The sequence below is a fragment of the Miscanthus floridulus genome, chromosome 1, assembly GCF_019320115.1.
Source record: "Miscanthus floridulus cultivar M001 chromosome 1, ASM1932011v1, whole genome shotgun sequence".
Lineage (NCBI taxonomy): Eukaryota > Viridiplantae > Streptophyta > Magnoliopsida > Poales > Poaceae > Miscanthus > Miscanthus floridulus.
In genome coordinates, this window is record NC_089580.1 from 104,859,047 (window position 1) to 104,871,168 (window position 12,122).

At 40.0% G+C, this 12,122-nt stretch overlaps 1 non-coding gene across 1 annotated transcript; it reads left to right on the plus strand.

Annotated features, from left to right (window-relative positions):
• The first annotated feature begins 283 nt into the window (after window positions 1-283).
• Window positions 284-391, plus strand: LOC136511273 (small nucleolar RNA R71). Its single transcript, XR_010772673.1, has one exon. It is a non-coding gene; the product is annotated as a small nucleolar RNA R71 (small nucleolar RNA).
• The last annotated feature ends 11,731 nt before the right edge of the window (window positions 392-12,122 follow it).

Sequence of the window (12,122 nt, forward strand, 5' to 3'; positions counted from 1 at the left end):
GACTTCTTGTTTCTCATTGGCTTGGTCTTCGAGCTTCTTCATGAGCAGGTCCATCTTGGCAGACAACATGTCTACCTCCTTGAGTTGATACATACCTCCACCTCTCTTGTGGGTCTGAACTCGTTCTTCGTTCCAACCTTGGTTGGAGGCCTTCTTCTCCACAAGAGCTATCGCAACTGGGAGTGTGAGTGACAGAAATGCACCTCCAACAGAAGCATCCATAGTCTCATGGGTACTATTGGTCAACCCGTGGTATAAAGTCTACATGAGTAGCCAATTCTCCATCCCATGATGAGGGCATTCTGATATGTAGTCTTGAAAATGTTCCCATGCCTCAGGGACAGATTCATCATGTTGCTGCTGAAAACTTAAATTCTCTCATGTAGAGCATTGATCTTGCCTATTGAAAGGTCCTAATGGCTAGAGGGGGATGAATAGCCAAATAAAAAATTCTACAACAACACTAAACAAAAAGGTTAGATAATTATGAGACGAAGCAAGTGTTGCGCTAGCCTACTCAAAATGCAAGCCACCTACCACAATTCTAGTTTAGATAGAATCTATTCACACAATAGCTATGACACTACCCTATGTTAGTGTGCTCTCAAAGACTAACTAAAGAGCCACACTAACCAAGCAAGCAAGCTCTCACAACTAGCTATACTAAAGAGCTTGACAGCTAGTTTGCGGTAATGTAAAGAGAGTGATCAAGAAGGTTATACCGTCGTATAGATGAAGGAACCAATCAATCACAAGGATGAATAACAATGAAGACCAATCACCTCAGAATCAATGATGAACACAATGATTTTTACTGAGGTTCACTTGCTTACCGGCAAGTTAGTCCTCGTTGTGGTGACTTACTCACTTGGAGGTTCACGCACTAATTGGCTTCACATGCCAAACCGTCAATAGGGTGCCGCACAACCAACACAAGATGAGGATCACACAAGCCACGAGCAATACACTAGAGTACCTTTTGGCTCTTCGCCGGGAAAAGGTCAAGAACCCCTCACAATCACCACAATCAGAGCCAGAGACAATCACCACTCTCCGCTCAATGATCCTCGCTGCTCCAAGCCATCTAGATGGCGGCAACCATCAAGAGTAACAAGCGAAATCCACAGCGAACCACGAACACCAAGTGCCTCTAGATGCAAACACTCAAGCAATGCACTTTGATTCTCTCCCAATCTCACAAAGATGATGAATCAATGATAGAGATGAGTGGGAGGGCTTTGGCTAAGTTTATAAGGTTGCTATGTCAATGCAAATGGCCAAAAGAGTGAGCTTGAACCAGCTATGGGGCTTAAATAGAAGCCCCTATGAAATAAAGTAGTTATACCCCTTCACTAGGCATAACGCAGGCTGACCAGACGCTGAGCCCCCAGTGACCTGTCACTCGCAGCCAGCCACGTGTCCTAACTTCAACGGTCGTCAGTCTTGACCAGACACTGCGCCTGAGTTGATCGGACGCTGAACACCCAGCGTCCGGTCGTTTACAGTAAGGTTCCAAAACTGACTTTTGTCGACCGGACGCGTTCGATCATGCTCGACCGGACCCTACTAGCGTCCGGTCTCACTATAACTTCTTACTGTGCTGACCGACAACACGACCGGACGCAGCCCTTCAGCGTCCGGTCACTTAGCGACCTAGCGTCCGGTCAGTTGACCGGCGCCAGCATCATTGCGATCAACTCCATTTCACCTCTAACTTCTTCACCCTTGCTCAAATGTGCCAACCACCATATGTATTACCTTGTGCATATGTGTTAGCATATTTTCACAAATATTTCCAAGGGTGTTAGTTCTCCACTAGATCCTAAATGCATATGCAATGAGTTAGAGCATCTAGTGGCACTTTGATAACCGTATTCCGATACGAGTTTCACTCCTCTTAATAGTACGGCTATTAAACGTAAATATAATCATACTCTCTAAGTGTCTTGATCATCAAAACAAAATAGATCTTATGGTTTATACCTTTGCCTTTAGCTTTTTGTTTTTCTCTTTCTTCTTTCTAAGTCCAAGCACTTGATGATGACCATGGCAACGTCTTTATCATGCTATGATCTTTGTTTGCTTCGCAACTAAGAGTGTGCTACCTATCTTATGATCACTTGATAAACTAGGTTAGCATTTAGGGTTTTATTAATTTACCAAAACTAAACTAGAGCTTTCAATCTTCCCCTTTTTGATAATTGATGACAACCCTTATACAAAGATATGAATTAAAATTTAATTGAATCCATGTTGCTTGTCCAAGCATATTTACCATGTGTAAAAGAATATGGACAAGTTTTATGAACCCTAAATGGTAGTAATTGCTCCCCCTACATATATGCTAAGAGTTTAGATTGTAGCTTGCACATATGCTTAGATAGGAAATATAGGAGTCAATATCTACTAAATGATGCTAAGGTATAAAAGATGGATCTTTTGAAGTGTGATACCAATCGAAGTGTACCTTTATACCATCTTTAGCACCATGGTTAGCTTTATATTTCTTGAAAACACTTGGAAATAAAATCATTAGATATCCTATGCATGCTAGTTTTTTATTTTATCAATCAAACCTCCAACTAGCATACATCACATAAGCATGGATATTGAAATTTAAAACTTGTGCCATGCAAGTAAACATATGAAATGCACATTCAAATGCACCATACAAGTTCATGAGCTTGCTCCCCCTACTTGTGTGCTAAAAATTTTCAATTGATTCCCTTTTCTTTTTTCATATCTCTCCTCTTATGTTGAGTTCTCCCCCTATCACTTGTATCTTTATTTATTTTCCCTTTGTCACTTATGTCTTTGTTTCTCTCCCCTTTCACTATCTTTTCACTTATCTTTGTTTCTCTCTCCCTTTGTCATTAATGACCACAAAGGCTTAGATAGTACTACTTGTAGAGTTGAGATTATCAAAGTCAATCAATAGGGTGAGAATCATTTACCCAAATTTGGTCTAATCTAGATCATTTACCAAAGATGTTTAACTCGGTTTGATCCAAGGATAAGCTTCTTCACACCTCCAAATAAGGATTATCTTGTACCATGTTGAGTTAAACACTTAGAGTTCATTCTCTAGATTAAACACTAGGTTTATAAGCCCACAAACATGTCATATGCTATCATTAGATCAAGTCAAGCATAGAAGCAATAGTAATACCATATAAACATCAAATTTATTTGATTTTCATGAATGAGCCTAATAAAATAGAACCACTTGAAAGGTCCTAATGATATTGAAAATATGACTAGATGCACTAACAATGTCCTTAGCAAGGATGTATGTCATGCCAATCAACTTTTATCTTAGATAGCTCGAAGGAGAGGCATGCCATATAAGTGGGGGTGCATCAACACATATTTGAGAAAACCAATATGTTCAACTTATTCCTTAGCTTGCAAAACCTTTTCTCATCCAATGACTTGGTGAATATATCGGTAAGTTGATCTTCGGTGCCTACACTCTCAATGCAAATGTTCTCTTTTTGTTGGTGATCTCTTATGAAATGGTGGCGGATATTAATGTGCTTTGTTCTTGCATGTTGAACCGGATTGTTGGTTAGCTTGATTGCACTCTCATTGTCACATAGCAATGGCATTTTCTTGAACTTGATTCCAAAGTCACTAAAAGTAGCCTTCATCCAAAGTACTTGTGCACAACAACTACCGGCGGATATGTATTCGGTTTCGGCGGTTGATAATGCAATACTATTTTGCTTCTTTGATGACCATGAAACAAGTGATCTTCCCAACAATTGACATATGTCTGAGGTGCTCTTCCTTTCAACCTTGCATCCCACATAATCCAAGTCGGAGTAACCAACTAACTCAAACTTTGCTCCTTTGGGATACCACAAACCAACATTTAGTGTATGCTTCAAGTACCTCAATATTCTCTTAGTAGCCTTTAAATGACTTTCTCTTGGTAAGGCTTGAAATCTTGCACACATGCATACACTAAACATGACATCCGGCCTTGATGCGGTCATATAGAGTAGGCTTTTAATCATAGACTGATACAACTTTAGATCCACCATGTTTCCACTTGCATCACTATCTAAGTTGCCATTGGTTTCCATTGGTGTGCTAATGACTTTGCTATCAATCATGCTAAACTTTTTTATCATGTTCTTGATGTACTTGCCTTGACTCACAAATGTACCATTCTTTAATTGCTTGATTTGAAGACCAAGGAAGTAACTCAATTATCTAATAATGGACATCTTAAACTCATTAGCCATCATCTTTCCAAACTCATCACAAAAGTCTTGATTGGTTGATCCAAATATGATATCATCAACATAGATTTGCAACACAAATAGATTTTTTCCAATCTTCTTGATGAAAAGAGTGGTGTCAACCTTACCCATTATAAACCTTTTAGAGAGTAGGAAATCCCTCAATCTCTCATACTATGCTCTAGGTGCTTGCTTTAACCCATACAATGCTTTCTTCAACTTGTACACATGGTTGGGCTTCTTGTCATCTTTAAAACTGGGAGGTTGCTCAACATATATTTCTTTATTGATGTAGCCATTGAGAAATGCACTCTTAACATCCATTTGATAGAGCTTGATGTTGTGGGCACAAGCATAGGCTAGCAAGATTCTAATTGCTTCCAATCTAGCAACCGGGGCATATGTTTCTCCAAAGTCAAGACCTTCAACTTGTGTATAGCCTTGTGCTACTAATCTTGCTTTGTTCTTTACAACTATCCCATCTTGATCTTGCTTATTTCTAAAGACCCATTTGGTTCCAATCACATTGTGTCCCTTTGGTCTTTCTAGTAACTCTTATACTTGATTTCTTGTGAAATTATTTAACTCTTCATACATAGCATTTACCCAATCAACATCCTTCAATGCTTCATCTATCTTCTTTAGTTCAATAGATGACATAAATGAGAAATGCTCACAAAAAGATGCCAATCTTGATCTTGTTTGTACACCTTTAGAAATATCACCAATGATAGTGTCTAATGGATGATCCCTTACAACATTGGTTGGTTGAAGTATTGGAACTTGATTGCTTGTACTTGCTTGATTATTAGGTTGAGATGATATACTAGCCACTTGATCTTGTTCATTGTCATGAGAGCCACTTGCACTAGCTTGATTTGTATCATCTTGTACATTTGAGTTAGAGAGCACTTGCACTTGATCATCTTCATCATCATTCACTTGCCTAGGCTTCAATTCACCAACATTCATGTTCTTCATGGCATTTAAAAGTTGAATGCCTCTAACATCTTCAAGTTCTCATTCTCTACTTATGAATCCTTGGTTTCATCAAATTCAACATCATGAACTTTCTCAAGAGTACCACTATCCAAATTCTAAACTCTATATGCTTTGCTTGTAGTGGAATAGCCAAGTAGGAATCCTTCATCATATTTCTTGTCAAACTTACCCAATCTTATGCTTTTCTTCAAGATATAGCATTTGCAACCAAAGACCTGAAAATATACAATGTTGGGCTTTCTACCATTCAAAAGCTCATATAGTGTCTTCTCTTTCAATCGGTGACAATAGAGGCGGTTGCTATAATAGCAAGCTGTGTTGATAGTTTTGGCCCAAAATGATTGACTCACATTGTACTCACTAAGCATAGACCTTGTCATATCAATGAGTGTTCTAGTTTTCCTCTCAACAAGGCCATTTGATTGAGGTGTATACTTGGCCGAGAATTGATGTCTAATTCCAAATTCATCACATAACTTATCAATTCTTGTGTTCTTGAACTCACTACCATTGTCACTTCTAACTCTTTTGATGGTTGTTTCAAACTCATTGTGAATGCCTTTGACAAATGATTTGAATGTTGTAAATACATCACTTTTGTCCACTAGAAAGAATACCCATGTGTATCTAGTGTAGTCATCCACTATCACAAAGCCATATTTATTACCACCGATACTAGTGTATTGTGTTGGCCTAAACAAATCCATGTGCAATAACTCAAATGCTTTACTAGTGCTCATCATACTTTTCTTAGGATGGGTGTTTTCAACTTGTTTGCCGGCTTGACAAGAGCTACAAAGTTTATCCTTCTCAAACACAACATCTTTCAAGCCTCTAACCAAGTCATGCTTAACCAATCTATTCAATTGTTTTATTCCAATATGACCAAGCCTTCTATGCCATAACCAACCTATGCTAGACTTAGTGAACAAGCATATAGATAATCTAGCTTCACTAGCATTGAAATCAACCAAGTATAGATTCTCATATCTAAAACCTTTGAAGATTAAGTTAGAGCCATCTACACTTATGATCTCTATATCATCTACTCCAAATATGCATTTGAATCCAAGATCACACAATTGAGCCACAGATAGCAAATTGAAGTTCAAGCTTTCTACTAGCAACACATTAGATATGCTCATGTCATTGGATATTGTAATCTTACCAAGCCCTTTGACCTTGCCTTTGCCATTGTCACCAAATGTGATACTATCATAACCATCATTGCCATTGATGTTGATTGAGTTGAATATTCTTTCATCACCGGTCATGTGTTGAGTGCACCCACTATCAAGAACCCAATGCCTTCCTCCGGCTTTGTAATTGACCTACAAAAGAAGATCAATTCTTTTTAGGTACCCAAACTTGTTTGGGTCCTTGAAGGTTAGTCACTATGCTCTTTGGTACCCAAATGGCTTTCTTCTTTGAGCCCATCCATGGTTTACCAATGAACTTAGCCTTCACACCATTTGTACCCCTAGTAAGCATATAGCATGAATCAAGCTTTATGAAGGATACATTAGCTTGTGATTTCTTGTTCATGCATTCATGCTCTTTATGACCAACTTACTTGCAACTAGTGCATAACTGAGCATTGTTCTTCATAAAACTAGTCTTGTGAGGAGCAAAGGCCGCTTTGCCTTTCTTGGGGGTATAGCCCAATCCTTCTTTATAGAGAGAAGCTCTTTGGCTACCCAAGCATATAAGCAAGTGGTCCTCACCACCATAAGCTTTAGCTAAGGTGTGAGTGAGCTTATTGATCTTCTTCTTGAGGTTCTCATTCTCAACCACTAGTGAGGTGTCACAAGTGAGATCATCACTACTAGATGATATAGAAGTGGAGGTGCTACAAGAAGGGTTAGTAGGAGCAACAATGATAGGCATGGATAGTGATTCATCAATTATATCATAAGTTAAACCTACATTACAAGTTTCAACATGCTTCTTTTTATTTTGCTCATCAAGCAAAGATGAATGAGCCTTTTTAAGCTTTTTGTGAGCTTTGCCAAGCTTCTCATTGGCTTCCTCTAGCCTCTCATGAGATGCATTGAGCTCATTAAAGGCTTGCTTAAGGTCCTTTAGTTCCTTACGTAAGCTTTTGCATTCCCTTCTCTTGATGTTAAAGTGTTCTCTAGCATCTTCTAGCATGTCAAATAATTCATCCTTAGTAGGTTCATCATTATCACTATCACTATTATTTTCATTTTCATGTTCATTTTCATCATGTTCTTCAATACTTTTATCATCACAAGATTATACCTTAGTGGTCTTAGCCATGAAGCATGATGAAGATTCGAAGAGAGAAGGCTTCTCATTTATAGCAATGCTTGCAAGAACCTTCTTCTTGGTGGTCTTGTTATCATCACTATCATCATCATCATCACTTGAGGAAGCATCACTATCCCAAGTCACTACATATGAACCACCCTTCTTCTTCTTGAATGCCATCTTGTCCTTCTCTTTCTTTTCCTTCTTGTCCTTCTTGTTCTTCTTGTTGTCATCATCATTGTCGCTATTGTATGGACATTGAGCAACAAGATGATCTTTGCTTCCACACTTGAAGCACCTTCTTGACTCTTCTTTGTTCTTGGATTAAGGCTTCTTTCTTCTAGCATGGTAGCCCTTCTTCACCATGAACTTGCCAAATCTCTTGACAAAGAGAGCCATCTTCTCATCATCATCATCATCCCAAGATTTATCTTCTTCACTTGATGTCTTTTGCTTAGCTTTGCCCTTGGATGATGTGGCTTTGAATGCCATGCTCTTCTTCTTGTCATCCTTCTTCTCATCTTTCTTCTTCTTCTTTTCTTCCTTCTCATCTTCATCTCTATAAGCATCATCGGTCATAATATCTCCCAAGATTTGGTTTGGTGTCATTGTGTTCAAACTAGTCCTTACTAGCAAGGTGATCAACATGCCAAATCTTACGGGTAAACATCTCAAGAACTTATTTGAGAAGTCTTTGTCCTCTATCTTCTCACCAAGTGCTTTGAGATCATTGACAATCACTTCCATTCGATGGAACATGTCCGGCACACTCTCATCTTCCTTCATCTTAAAGCTTGCAAACTTTTCTTTGAGAATATATGCCTTTGCACCCTTCATGGCTTGAGTGCCCTCAAATGACTCTTCCAACTTCTTCCATGCCTCATGAGCTCTCTCAATATTGTTGATTTGCTCAAAGGTTCTCTCATCCAAAGCATCATGGATGGCACTAAGAGCAATATCATTGTTTTGGAGAAGTATTTCTTCGACGGCGGTGGGAGCCTCTTCATCTTCTATCTCAATCTTTGTTTCTACCATTTTCCAAATCTTCGTATTGATTGACTTGATATACGGTGTCATATTAGCCTTCCAATAAAGATAATTTGAGCCATTAAATTGGGGTGGCTTCTTAGTGTTGTTGATTTGAGTCATTTTTACACCAAAGGTTGTTAAGCCTCAAATTACGGTGACCTCGTCTCTGATACCACTTGAAAGGTCCTAATGGCTAGAGGGAGATGAATAGCCTAATAAAAAATTCTACAACAATACTTAACAAAAAGGTTAGACAATTATGAGGCGAAGCAAGTGTTGTGCTAGCCTACTTAAAATGCAAGCCACCTACCACAATTCTAGTTTAGATAGAATCTATTCACACAATAGCTATGACACTACCCTATGTTAGTGTGCTCTCAAAGACTAACTAAAGAGCCACACCAACCAACCAAGCAAGCTCTCACAACTAGCTACACTAAAGAGCTCGACAACTAGTTTGTGATAATGTAAAGAGAGTGATCAAGAAGGTTATACCGTCGTGTAGATGAAGAAACCAATCAATCATAAGGATGAATAACAATGAAGACCAATCACCTCGGAATCAATGATGAACACAATGATTTTTACCGAGGTTCACTTGCTTAACGGCAAGCTAGTCCTCGTTGTGGTGATTCACTCACTTGGAGGTTTACGCGCTAATTGGCTTCACACACTAAACCCTCAATAGGGTGCCGCACAACTAATATAAGATGAGGATCACATAAGCCACGAGCAATGCACTAGAGTACATTTTGGCTCTCCACCGAGGAAAGGTCAAGAACCCCTCACAATCACCACAATCGGAGCCAGAGACAATCACCACTCTCTGCTCGATGATCCTCGCTGCTCCAAGCCGTCTAGGTGGTGGCAACCATCAAGAGTAACAAGTGAAATCCACAGCGAACCACGAACACCAAGTGCCTCTAGATGCAAACACTCAAGCAATGCACTTTGATTCTCTCCTAATCTCATAAAGATAATGAATCAATGATGGAGATGAGTGGAAGGGCTTTGGCTAAGCTCACAAGGTTGCTATATCAATACAAATGGCCAAGAGAGTGAGCTTGAACCGGCCATGGGGCTTAAATAGAAGCCCTCATGAAATAGAGCCATTATACCCCTTCACTGGGCATAACGCGGGCTGACCAGACGCTCCGGTCAGTTGACCGGACGCTGAGCCCCCAGCGTCCGGTCGCTCATAGCCAGCCACGTGTCCTGACTTCAATGGTCATCAGTCTTGACTAGACACTGTGCCTGAATTGACCGGACGCTGAACACCCAGCGTCCGGTCGTTTATAGTAAGGTTCCAAAACTGACTTTTGCCGACCTGACGCGTCCGGTCATGCTCGACCGGACCCTGCCAGCGTCCGGTCTCACTGTAACTTCTTACTGTGCTGACCGACAATATGACCAGACGTAGCCCTTCAGCGTCCGGTCAGTTGACCGACGCCAGCATCATTGCGACTAACTCCATTTCACCTCTAACTTCTTCACCCTTGCTCAAATGTGCCAACCACCAAGTGTATCACCTTGTGCACATGTGTTAGCATATTTTCACAAACATTGTCAAGGGTGTTAGTTCTCCACTAGATCCTAAATGCATATGCAATGAGTTAGAGCATCTAGTGGCACTTTGATAACCGCATTTCGATACGAGTTTCACTCCTCTTAATAGTACGGTTATCAAACCTAAATGTGATCATACTCTCTAAGTGTCTTGATCACCAAAACAAAATAGCTCTTATGGTTTATACCTTTGCCTTGAGCTTTTTATTTTTCTCTTTCTTCTTTCCAAGTCCAAGCAGTTGATCATCACCATGGTATCATCTTCATCATGCTATGATCTTTGTTTGCTTCACAACTTGGAGTGTGCTACCTATCTCATGATCACTTGATAAACTAGGTAAGCACTTAGGGTTTCATCAATTTACCAAAACCAAACTAGAGCTTTCACCTGTGGGAAAGAACTTTGCTAGGAAGGCAGTGGAGCAGTTATCCTATGTAGTATTTCTATCTTTGTTGACGTAGAACATTGCTTTGCCTTCCCCAAGAGTGAGAATGGGAAAAGGCGGAGTAATATGGCGTCTCTAGTCGCTCCTTTGATAGTGAAAGTGTTGTAGATCTCCAGAAAGTGTTGGAGATGAGCACTCGCATCTTCATGTGTCTTTCCACAAAACTGGCTTGCTTGCACCATATTGATGAGAGCTAGCTTGAGCTTGAATCCATTGTCTCCGACGTTAGTTGTTGGTCCAGTACGGATGTTGGTCATAGTTGGAACAGAGAATTCATGGAGAGTTTTGTTAGCCATGGCTTCAAATTCTGGTGTTAAGTTGTGCCTTATCTGGTTGTCTTCCAACTCTAAAGCTAAAACTTTCTTGAGTTTAGCCTTAGTTCTCCTAAGTAATGCTTCTGTATCATCAACGTAGTTTGTCGGAAGGTCAAAACCGGTCATACATTACCCCGCATAAGATACAAAAGTAGACAGAACAAGGGTAAACCTGTTTGAGCAGAGATCAATGGTTATCTCGATTACATCAATAAGTATAAGTTTATCAATACTTCCTTTGCCTAGCTACCTTCCCCGGCAACGGCACTATAAATGCTTGTTGATATTTATTAACTTGTCACTTGTTTTAATAGCCACCTATAAATTACTTACATCTCCTAACATTACTTTACTAGGTTGTCATCCCTAGTGATGGTGCCAGAGATGCTTGTTGGTGCTGTCTAGCATCACTACTAGAATGATACTAAGTAGTTCTTTATTTTCTTATGTGACTAGAAAGAATATATAGATATGAAAAGGGATCTATAAATGCACAGATAATATACCATTGTAGCACTTCACTCGAGAGTATTTTAGGTATCGTTATTTATATTTTTACCACAGGGAAGGTCTAGCATGGACATGTATTGATAACTTATATTATTGATGGAGAAGTAAACCATAACCAATGTTCTACTCATAACAGGGGTAAGTCATAGGATAAGAGATATATGATAAATATTGATCAATGACAAATCACTCAGAGTACTCCTTTCTATGGCAATAGCATGGTCAGGTAGAATATTAGAGGAATAATTCCTAAGTCATTCTTAATTACAAGTCAAAGCATACATTGATTAGTGCAATTACACCTAGCAATCACTGCTAAGATCATCTTTATATCTATATATAAGGGATATTTGATGAGGACATCGCCACGCTGGACACACCGACGCCATGGTCTTCCCCAAGTTTCAATTCATTCCCAACTCAGCTGCCACGTCACCCTCGGATTCAGCAGACACGTCGTCACTGTTTCGGTCATAACTTCCTCATACGACATCGAAACGGGCCGTTCTTGGATGCATTGGAAAGGGGACGACGACGCCGTCGTTTTGGATCTGGTCCCAGCTCTAGAAGGTCCGTGGATCATTCTATGTGACCACGGCAAGGTGCTGCGTCACCTATTTGGGCCAACTTGGCCATGTATCATGTCGGGCCTTAGGCCCAAGTTGTGGGCGCCCAACCCCTGGCCGTCCCCAACTCTAGGTCGAGTCTTAGACTATAAACACAGCCGCCGCCGCTGC